Source organism: Emydura macquarii, unplaced genomic scaffold, assembly GCF_026122565.2.
Source record: "Emydura macquarii macquarii isolate MOO-44397 ecotype Brisbane River unplaced genomic scaffold, CSIRO-AGI_Emac_v2 contig_2473, whole genome shotgun sequence".
Taxonomy (NCBI): Eukaryota; Metazoa; Chordata; order Testudines; family Chelidae; genus Emydura; species Emydura macquarii.
The window spans coordinates 44,416,152-44,426,132 of NW_027132610.1; positions in this window are offsets into that span (position 1 = coordinate 44,416,152).

Sequence of the window (9,981 nt, forward strand, 5' to 3'; positions counted from 1 at the left end):
CTGAGGGAGTCAAAGTCTGCTTTTCTGAAGTTCATGGTCATTATCCTGCTCTTCTCCTTTCTTCCTTTTGTCAGGATCCTGAACTCAACCATCTCATGGTCACTACTGCCTAGGTTGCCACCCAATTCTACTTCCCCTACCAAATCTTTTGTTTGTGAGCAGCAGGTCAAGAGGAGCATGGCCCCTAGTTGGTTGCTCCAGCACTTGCACCAGGAAGTTGTCCACAACACTCTTCAAAAACTTCCTGGATTATCTGTGCTCTGCTGTATTACTCTTCCAGCAGATGTCAGGGTGATTGAAGTCCCCTATGAGAACTAGGTCCTGTGAACTGGAAACTTTCCCTAGTTGACTGAAGAAAGTCTCATCGTCCTCCTGTCAGCAAGATGGATGCTCAGAATGTTGAGCGCTGATGAGAAGAGACCTTTTTTTTTTTTTTTTTTTTTTTTTTGGAGGAGGGAACATTTTGCTTCTCTAGGGCAATGCATCACCCCACACATTCCAGATTGCAGTGAACACTTCAACCAAATGTGTCTTTCAACTTCTTCCCCATCCAGCCTATTCACAAGGTTTGGCTCCCTCACACTTTTACCTATTCCCCAGGTTGAAGTAGGAGCTTGATGGGAAGAGTATAAATGATGAAAATGAGGTGATTGCAGCAGTTGTAGAGTTTCTGGATATGCAGGACTTCTACAAGATGGGCATAATCAAGCTGCAGCTATGCTGGACCAAACACGTTAATATCAATGGGTTTATATTGAAAAATACGTAAACAAAATTGATTGTGAATTTTGTTTTCTCTTTGTCAGGCTTGAAACTTTATGAATGTCCCTTATATGTCTACACATACTGTTGTTATACCTCAGATTGCAGTGTTCACGTACCCCATGTCTTCTGAGAGCCTAGGACACTGCTGAAAATGGGACTCAAGCTCCTAAATCACACAGCAAGTGGCAGCCTGAAGCAGTGAGTTTCAGGGATAGAAGATCCATGACGCTGCCCATGTCAATTGACTAGGGCTCACAGGGCTCAAGCTGTAGGGCTATACAAGTGCAGTGTAGATGTTTGGTCTCGGGCTAGAGCCCAGGTTCTGAAACCCCATAATGAGAGACAAAGCAAGCCTGAATGTCTAAACTGCAATTTTATAGCCTGAGGCCCACGAGCCTGAATCAGCTGACCCAGGCCTGCCACGAGTCTTTTATTGGAGTGTAGATGGAACCCACCTGCTTAATATGGAAATATCTCTTTAAGAGATCAATGTGGGGGACGGGAGTAAGAATAAGTTGTGTCTGAGTCATTGTTTCTAGGCAAATGCACAATTAGCACTCCATACCCAAATTTTTTTAGAAGTGAGTGTGGTTGTTTTGAGTAATCTCAAAAGGGTCCCTTTAGCTGGACTCACTCTATGGTGGGGAAATAGTCTGGGCAGCTGCTTTACAAAAGGCCATGTGACCAGTGTGGGTTGGGAAAAGCTGAATCACAAGAGTAGAAAGAAGGCTGTTTTCCCTTAACTCTGACTATTTTGCAGCAAGTTAATGAAATTATTAATCCTCCAGTAAGAAAGCCCTGGTAGTGTTAATTACTGACAGGAGAAATTGGAAGGTAAAACTAATTTCTTTCATTTTAATAGTATACTCTGAATGTTATTTGATTTTAGCCAAACTCGTTTAGTTAAATTGTTTCAGCTAGTGTGATTGCCAACTCTTCTCTTCTTTATATGTGATGATGGGAAAAGTGTCATTTATATTATATCTTTCTTGTAACAGTTTTTTTTATAATGTATATATTTAAAGTGCGTGGAGGGTTAATTAGTTAGCTGACTAGCTAACTGAGTGATTTCAGCAGAGAAGGAGGAGAGTCTGCATGGGTTCCAGCTGAAGATTTCTACAAGCAAGTGGAGGGAAGATGCTGTTGTAGTGCTTTTGACTCAACTGACTGTATAGGTTTGGTGATCAAAGACTATAATTGAGACTTGGGTGAACTCAACCTAAGCTTTTGGCAACTATGAGTTTCTTTTTACTCTGTTTCTGTGGGGAACTTAAGAACTAAGTTTATTCCCCTTGTTGTTTTCGGACTTGATTGTGGGGAGGAATGTTCCTGTGTAATTCTTTCTGAAAATCCTCAGTGACTGAATTCTGGGTCTCCATTTGCTTTTCTATGGGTGTTATTTTGAGGCACTAGAAGAAGGCTAGGAAAGCACACTGTAGCCCACCCAAAGGTTACATAGACATACCTTCAGAGCCTGGGTTATTGAATTCTGCCTCGTGGGGCTCACACTATGGTGCTAAAATTAGCTGTGTGGACGCTTGGGATGGAGCTCGGGCTCTCAGCCTCTGAAAGAGGGGTGAGGGTATGAACATGAGCTCCAATGGGCTATGTAGATGTACCTTAGGCATTTTTGAAAGTGTACCCATAGCCATTCAAAAATGGGTGCCTAAAGTGAGGGTCCTAAAAATTTATTAAAATAGTCAGATTTCCAAAATACTGAGCTAGATCCCAGTTTCAGTCACTGACTTTGGAATCATCAGGAGTATAGTTCTGAAATTGGTGGGGAGATGTGTATATAAATTCCTAACTGAATTTTTTTTGAGCTGTACTGACTTTGTATGTTTTAAAAGTGAAAGTAGCACTTGTGCAAGGTGCCTGTTTGATGGCACTAGAGAATGTAGTCCTCTAGTTGGCCATAAAACTAGAACAGCATATTCAGCAGCAGTGCAAACTTCCCCACTGACTTGCTGATGTGCTTCATCCCCAACTTGGAAATTCCATCCTAGGGTGAGAGGGCAGTTCAGTCTCCATCCCCATTTGAGCCCTGATCCTGTTGTCAGAACTGTACAGACGCAAGTCTTCCCATGCATATCCTATGGCAGGATCAGGACTTTAGTCCTTGGGCTTTTTACTGTGCCTGTAGAACTTGGTTCCAATTTGTTTCATTGTAATAGTTGGTGATGTAAACACCTGCTATCTGGGAATTAGACTGAGATTACCATTTTTTTTCCTTTATCAAAATGACCATAATTATAATACAGACTATTTGTGATCTAGCCTTTGTTCACACTGAGTAACTAAGAAATAAAATGTTCCATATCCCATTACCATGCCTTAGTCCTTCATACTGGCAATACAATATTTCCCAACAGAATAAATCTCTGAATGTTGGACAACATTTATTTAATACAATAAAGCTATTGTCTGTTGCACTGTGAACCACAAAATTTAGGACTGTTTCATTTGTTCAGTTGGAACAATATTCACTTAAGGAAGTAAGGAGATGGAATAGAGCATTTACTTGGAGTTCCCAGGGTAATTTAATCAATTAGCTCTACTTTAGTGATTTACAAATAATGAAATCTGTACACCTCACAAAGATAGATGATTTTGCTGGTAAAGGATATATTTAACTGTGTGCCTTTCCAAGGCATGTTCTGCCCTGCCCCCCTCCAAAACAAAAAAAACCTCAGGTAGAGGGAGGACCTGAGGAGTCACTAGGATTTGCTCAAATCATATTGTTGTAGAAGCTCTCTGACATGTGAAATGACAGGAATCCAAAGCTTTTGAATGGTATCTTGCTGTGTCTTCACAGAATAAAAGAAACCCTCTCAAAATTGTCAAAAAGACTATTAAAAGGGTTTTGAACTGAAACCATAATGCTGTGGTGGTCATCCAGTTACGTAAATTAGAATTTTATTCAATTTGATGCTTTTTAGACTTTAGATTCTTTAACTTGCATTTGGCCTGCCTTTCTCTTTTGAAACAATTTTTCAAATGTTTTGCTACTGGATATGTTTTAACCAAGACCATGAGTTTGATTTCATGCAAGCTTTTTTAAAACAAAAGGCAAATAAAACAAAACAAATTAATATGCCTTGGGTGTAAATGGTTTTTCAACTTCATGGTTGGCTGATGATGTTGGCCTTTGTCCAGTTTCATATAGTGAGAACAGCATCCAGACCAGAGACTCGTGATCTAGAATAATCAGAACCTCTTGGGGCTATAAAGATATTTCAAACCATTCAATGTTTGTAAGCTACTTGTAACAGCAGAGACAACACTAGTGACCAGCTACTTGTCCATGAGCCCACCTGGCAATCACTTGGGGTACAGAGCCCTACGCCTGGTGGTCCTGTGCCTTTGCAGCTGCTTCTGGCTACTACCATTCCTTTCCCTCTACCATCCTTGGCAGCATGGGTGCTATTAGATATTTTTCTTGGCCACCACTACCTTGGTGTTGGAAGAAAGGTAGTTTGGTGAAAAAGATAATAGCCTCGGGCTTGTATTAGATTTTCCAGGGAATCTCCATGAGGCTAAAAGGGGGACAATCTGCGTCCACTCAGCCCTGCCTCTCTCCTTCTTGTCTCAGTCCACTTAGTCTCTCTCACTGCACCTTGTGTCCTCCTTCATCCTCCACAGATCCTGAATGAAGGGATGGAGACTGGATAAGAGAGGAGAACAATGATCTCCATCCCTTTGTAAGGCAGAAAGTAACATGCAATATAGATATTTTAAGACTAAGCTGTTTACTGCCATAAGAGCCTCAGAGGCCAAAGAGAAGCACCTGTTCTAAAAGCTACCATGTAGAACCAAGGACCCCATTAAGACATCAGTCACTTGCTACCAAATACAGAATGGCCCCAACCAATTTTCAGATAAAACTGATTCTTTCAAGCATTTGCCCTTTGCTCTCTGCACATTCTGTAACCACTGAAATGCATGAGAGATAATAAGAAAGAGGCATGGGGAGAATAGTCTAATAAATAATGCATTTTGGTAGCCTGTTAAACTCAAAAGTAGGACGGTCTCTTAATTTGTCCTAGTTCCTAATTAATTTCAATTTGGGATTTATAGAATCAGAACAATTGATAGTATATTGGTTGCTCATAGATTGGTTTGTTTTTAATTAAGGCTAAGGGAAAATAAAGCAAATAAAAATATTCTTGTATTCAGTCTTCAATGTCTTGCTTGACCCTCCCCATGAAGGTCAGTCTCAAAGTTTGAGACCACTGTTTACATCTGAACTACAGAAACAGCTAGAAAGCTTATTTTGGTGTAGCTCATGTGGAGTCTTGTCCCCTTCCCCCCCTCCCCTTTGAAAGCCATAATAGAACTTTTCTGTATGGAGACAGTTGTCATGTGATAATCTTTGCTTTCAGAAAACTAGAAATACTAAACTGGTTCAAAGGAACATGCATACATTTGGGGGGGCCCTGATTATCCCATCACTTACATGTCTGCAATTCCCATTCACCTCACTGGTATTTGCACATTGGCAACTGATGAGATAATTGGACCCCTAATGGAGAAACAAAGCAACAGATACATTTCTAATTTTAAATATATCAACTGCATTATCAATTCAAAGGACAATGTATCTGGAAATTCCACATTTAGAATGGTAAATAATCATTCAAAGTGGAATCATAAAGGTTATTTGTGAAGGAATCCAGATAAAACAATAGTAGGTAGTAATATGTTAAGTAGTTATATGTCTTAATACCACACTGTGGTATTTATGGACTAGATTTGTACTCTGTTGCTCTGTAGAGGGGTGGAAAATGTCTATATATGTATCTGCTCTTATTGATTGGTGGGCTAAGGTTCCAGCTCCCTTTGCAACACTGCCCGATCCTCCTATGAACCCTACAGAGTCTTTTGTGGATTTGGAAATCTGTATTTGGAAAGGAGAGACTGGGAACACAGTGGAGGAAACTTTATATATATCCCCTCCAAATCCCTTATTTATTTTGCTGCAGAATTCCTATATCTTGTGAGAACCACATAACCGTAGCAGGGCTATTCCAGGAACGGACTCTGGCTGGAAAGTCTTTGGTTGAGTTGTTCCAATGGGGATCAGCAGTAGATGATAGGACCAGTATGGAAAACAATGTCGCTAGTGTATACTTGACATCCATAGGGTTTTGGAGCCTGAACCTGCTCTTTTCTTGGGGAGAAAATGGCAACGCAGCACCCATTTTCTCCCAGCCACAAGAATTTGGAAGAAATTCTGAATACGTGTCAGATTTTGTTTCTATTTCTAGTGGATTTTCCTGCAAAATGGGTGAATCTGGGTAATGATATCAAGTCACCCACTCCAATTTTTACTTCAGGAGACAAATATATTTTCCCACAGGAAAAAAATTCTGTAGGGGAAGACTTTCAAAGGCCCAAAGGGCAATTAGATATCCACCTCCCATTGACTTTTAACTTCCTGTATAAACATATGGACTTTTATAAATCATACTATGCTGCATTAACCATAGGAGCAATTTACCATGGGTTATGGTGGATTTTCCATCACAGAACTTCTTTAAATGCTAGAAGACTTGAAGAAGGTATTCAAGAGGTCAGGTTTGATCATCATAATAGTCCCTTCTGGCCTTAAAAGTTATTCATCTATGAATCTACATGCTACAATATGTCATTTATGGCTATTTAATCACCTGTGCCTATTTTAAAGGTTATAGCCATAATGTAACATGCAATTAATTCTTAGTTGAATAAGAGGTGTTGAGAGGTCAAGGAATTTGTTTCCTCTGTGCACATCTTACATTAAAAACTTAAGGTAATGTAGGACAAGTGTTACATTCTCTACTGATATTTGATGTCTGATAACAAGAACCAGAGAACTAGAGACACCATATTTCCTAATTGATTTCTTTATGTAGAGTTCAGAAATTGGGAGCCTTTACTATAAATATAAGTTACTCAATACACTAAAGAAATAAAGGAACAGCTAACTTTGTAAATGGAACCCATCCCCCAAAAATACATTGCATTGGAAGTCCTCACAATGCATGATCACAATTAGGTACTGTAAGCAATCAAAATGTTTTATTATGTTCTCTGCTAATGCAAAAAACTGACAGAACATCACTTAGCAATGTTAGCTGACAATTGCCATAGGCTGATAGAAAGAAAATTAGTATAGGATTATGAGGAATAAGAAAGTCCTGTGATCCCAATCATAGCTATCTTGCTCACACTCTTTCACTGAGGGGGAAAAAAACCAATACATTTAAAAAAAAATTTGTAGCTGTGTAGTTATATTTGGTTTAATTCACTCACAGGTTAAATCAATTTAGTAGTTTCAATGAAAAAATACATAAACAAAATACACAAAGACATGGATTACACAAATGCACAGCACATATAACAAATATGTTTTGCTCAATCTGGGGAAGAGAAAATGATTTAAATCAGAATTAATGGTTATTTTGCTATTTTGGATAGCAGGATGTGACTCTAGGACCTGTCTACACTTACCTCCGGGATTCGGCAGCAGTCGACAGGAGTTACGCAAGCTACACAAAAGGTTTGCGTAACTCCCGTCAGCTTCTGGGCTCCTCTTCTGCACGCTGTTTTCACTGCACTGTGCCAATGGTGGTCTTATATACGGCCTTCAATGACCGCTCAGTCGATCCAGAGAAACTGATCTGACGGCGGCAACTTTGCTGCTGTCAGTGTAGCCGTAGCCTAGATGAGTTCAGATAAGGACTACAGAATGTGCCCTACTGCTTCCGGAATCCATTCACTGTGCCTAAGATGTGAAAGGTTTTTGTTTCCTGCCAAACATATGTGTCTCATATGATAATATGCTTACTCTCTGAGTAGGCAATGAATAGAGTGGTTTTTTTATCACTATTCAGACAATGCAACCTGGAGAATATCCAGCTGGTGAGCAAGTTTTCTCTTCATTTACGCACAGCTCTGAAAAGCTGTTCAAACCTCTAACGACAGCATAACCATCTTAATCAGAAATAAGTGGGTAAAAAATGGGAAGCATTAGTAAAGACTGGCTGCAGATCCTTGAAAAGAGAGTCCAAGCAGAGCCAGTTCCTATTATGCTTGACATTGGCCTATGTTTTTAAGATAGTCACTCAAGGTAACCCTTATAGAAAAGTATTTTATCAAAAGTTTATAACCAACTCAATAGCCCAGCTATCAGTCTGTTAAATTCTATAGATAACGTCTTCTCTAAGGGTGGAATCCCATGATTCACCCCATTTTCCAGGCTACAACCCCTGCCCCCTTCCCCCCCCCGTCTATCAACCAGGATTACTGTGCAGGCCTAATTGTGTTTAGACACTTTCACAGAGCCCTTCAGGAGCTGACACAAATAGCTGATATAGTGACTCAAAACAGTTTCATTAAAACAATATCAAACGGTTAAAACAATAAAAAGCACTTCTCTCAGATACCGCAATCTCTGGGGTTGAAGGGTCAGTCTGCTCCTCGGTAGCCACTGCCTTGTTTTGTGTCTCTCAGGACTGAGGTGTTAAACTGCCTTCTTTGTTTCTGTTTCCCTGAGTGAATTTCCCTTCCACTGGTTACTAGCCAGCCTGTTGATCAGAGTACAGTGGAGGTAAAACTTCAAGGGAATTGACACCTTTATTGTCTGTTAAGCTCTGGTGTTGGTTACCTGCAGCCACTGACTTTGGTTCCTGCAGATGTGCAAAACTACTTAAAACCAACTTATCCCCTAGTTATCCTTTAGCAAGCAATAAATTACTCTCTCCTACACATTCCCTACTCCTGATAGGCAATGGGAATATGGCTATCCCCCTTTTTTAATCCTGTCTTTCTCTGCTGTCTGTAACTACTACTCCATTGCCAAGAAACATACCCTGATTCACAAACACTTCACCACTCCTTCCTCCACCTCCTGGCTTTAACCTTACCCTTTCCTGATGTCTCAGCATCTGTTGCTCTCCTATTTTAAGTGACCTCTCCTCCTCTCAGTCCAAAGGATCATGGTGGTGGCATAAACTTTCCCTTGCCTCCTTCACACTGGAAGAAAACCTCTCGACTTTACCTGCCTCACCAGCTAGAGATTCGATGATTATCTCTTGATGATGCAATGGGCACAGAAGGGCACGGCTTGGATAATACTAATGTCATCAGAAAGTCCCATGAAGAAAGTTATTCCTGGTTCTGGCTTAAGTTTGTTTTGGTTGTTTTGTTTCCCAAAAATTCAGACAGAAATGCAGATTCAAAATAAAACAATCTTGCTCTCTTTGCTCTCCAGAGGTTGAATACCTACTATATAGATGAAACTCATCTTGTTTCAACTTAATCATGTGAAGAAAGAAAATATTTGGCCAGTAAGGAATGCTGGTGATGAATCACAAGGATTCTTTTTAAAGCCATCTGATGTAATATAAAGTAATAATGATTATCCAGCTGTGTAAATAAATGACATGAGAAATTTCAAAATATATCAATTTCTATATTTCACACTGGTTTACCTGAGTTATAATTACTTGCTTAGGTTCACCGTATTTCCAGAATAATTGCTTAGAATTATTTGAAGTATTATTGTTTTTGTTGTCGTTTTTAAATTCATGTCTGTACATATCTTCCTGATGCTACATCAGAAACTGAAGTTATGTAACCACCCTCCAAGGCTGGTAGGTTACTATTTAACAGTCTATTTCCTGTTATCTGAGGTTCTCTCAACCCAGAGTTCAGGGCAACTGTACTGTCTGTGTGGTGGTGTCAGGAATAAATCAAAGAGGCCACAGTGTGTCTGTCTGATTAAAGATTGGCACAAACTCAAAGTGCTTTTATCCAAACATACTATTTTATTAGATCTCCAGCACACACAGATATACAAACAGAGCACCCCCAAAAATTGTTAATCACAGTCTAGAGGGGTCTCGAGTGGTCAAACAACTATGTCCAAGTGGCCAGCTATCTGCCTGTTGCTGGGGATTGTCCAGAAGGTCAAATCCAAATTCCTCAGACCCATCTACCACTTTTATATTAGTAACTGTAACAATTACATCAATAACACGTCAATCAAAGAAAACCCATTAAGCAAGCACTTTTAAGCAGTGAAAACGAGGCAACCCAAAAACAACATGGCAGAGAGCAGTGGAAGCTGAGCTCAAAAACCTGGGGCACAGCTGAGGAAGCAATTGAAAGACTTGCCAGAAACAGCCAGGAGTGGAGGAGCTTTGTCACTGCCCTAAATGCCAGAGGCATAAT